Here is a 2,054-nt window from a genome sequence, read left to right as displayed (position 1 = left end):
GACGAAAACCTCTTCCACTGAGATGAACTTTCGATGGAATCCTGCGAACGCGTCCGATGCGGTACTGCGCGCGTTCTGTACTTCCTGGTGACCTAGTCCTGCCAGTTGGAAGAATGTATCAATCGCTTTTTTGAATTTACTGATCACGCCTATGGTGGGTTCCCTTTGGGCAAGGGCCAGACTGAACATCACGGTAACGATGATGGCGGATTTCATTTTAATGACACTTGCAATGTTCCACAGTTCACTAATCTAGACCAAATGAGTTTTCTCGTTGATTCTGTTTGAAATATATGTATATCACCAAACGTCTACGTGACGGATTTCACCTCTTCGCTAAACGTTAATGAGCTTCCTGTGAATGTTTTTGGTCAGATTTAACACAGATGATAAGGCGGCTAATTTGCGTTTGTCGGTAGCTCACCTAAAAGATCGGATTAACACCACATGTTTCTTAACTAGTTTTCTTTTTCCTAGAATACATGATTGTAAGATAATTTTTTTTTCCATTGTATCGAAATTTTTAATAATGGATATTACACAATATGTTGCTAACGCAATTATAAAACATTTCGAACAAATAGTGCAATTTCAAAGTAAGATTTTAAGAGGCCATATGACTGGTAATACGAATGGGAACTTATACTTTAAAGCCAGTTTAAAAATCTTAAGCAGCGTTTACATATGACGAATTTCATGCCAACTCGTCTTGGGAGTTGGCAGCATCATCTCAGATAGCAGTGAAACGTTGTGGGTCTTTTAAGCAACTTTGCCTACTTGAAATATTCAAAAAAGGAAAAAAGGGCCAAATTTTTTTTCTTGATTTTTTACAAAAAATATAACTCAAAAACTATAATACCTACAAAATTCGGGTCAAAATATAATATATAGGAAATTATTTAAATTTTCATACAAAAATACCAGAATTTTTTTGAAAAAAAAAAAATTCGCTGAAAAAAAATTTTTAAAATAAAAATTCATTTTTCTCAAGATAACAATATAGTGTATCCGACAAAGTTCTTGATCTTATTAAAATATCAAAGTCGAAGAAGTCAACTTTCTATCTTTTATAGTTTCTGGAATAGAGGGCATTTTTGTATGGAGACACCTGAAAAAAATAATGTTTTACTCTTTACATTTTTGGTGTAAATTATCTTGTTTAACATGTTCTTTACATGTTTCTGAGGGGAAAAAGTTAGCATAGCATGTAAATCGCATACATATAAATGTTACGAATTAAACATTAATAGTAATTTTTCAAAGAAAAACATGAAAAAAGTTGATGTTCGAAAAACTTTTTTCCTGTAAAAGTGACCATCTTCCGATAAATGGGTGACTTGTTGGAAATTATATGGGCTATTCATATCTATTTTTTTTCAGAATTTAAAAAAATATGTTTTCGAGAAAAATGAATTTAAATTTTCAAAATATTTTTTTTGAATGAATTTTTTATTCAAAAATTTACAAAAATGCCCTATAATTCAGAAACTATAAAAGATAGAAAATTGACGTCTTCAACGAAAGTTCAAAAATTAATCAGATCTAAAGCTTTGTCGAATACACTATATCGCTATCTTGACTTTAAACAAAATTAGGATCAGTTGTAATATTTTCAAAGAAAACATGAAAAAGTTGTTGTTAGAAAAACTTTTTCTCTGTAAAAGTGCCCATCTTCCGATGTATGAACAACTTGTTGGAAATTGTAAGGGATATTCATAATTTTTTTTTGAAAATTTAAAAACATACGTTTTTGAGAAAAATTAGTTTTAATTTTTCAAATATTTATTTTCAGCGCAATGTTTTTTCAAAAAAATAATTCGGTATTTTTTTTAGAAAACTTAATTAATTTCCTATATTCCATCCTTTGACTAGAATTTTGTAGGCACTAAAGTTTTTGAGTTATATTTTTTTGTAAAAAATCAAGAATTTTTTTTCCCAAGTTTTCTAAAATGGGTGCCTCGAAGCGATAATTCCAGTTCTGAAAAAAAATAATGTTTCTGGAACTTATGTCCAATTTTTTTTCTGTCAAAATTTAGGGCAACCGATAGATTCAG

The sequence above is a fragment of the Toxorhynchites rutilus genome, chromosome 3, assembly GCF_029784135.1.
Source record: "Toxorhynchites rutilus septentrionalis strain SRP chromosome 3, ASM2978413v1, whole genome shotgun sequence".
Lineage (NCBI taxonomy): Eukaryota > Metazoa > Arthropoda > Insecta > Diptera > Culicidae > Toxorhynchites > Toxorhynchites rutilus.
Note: the sequence above shows the minus strand (reverse complement) of the source record.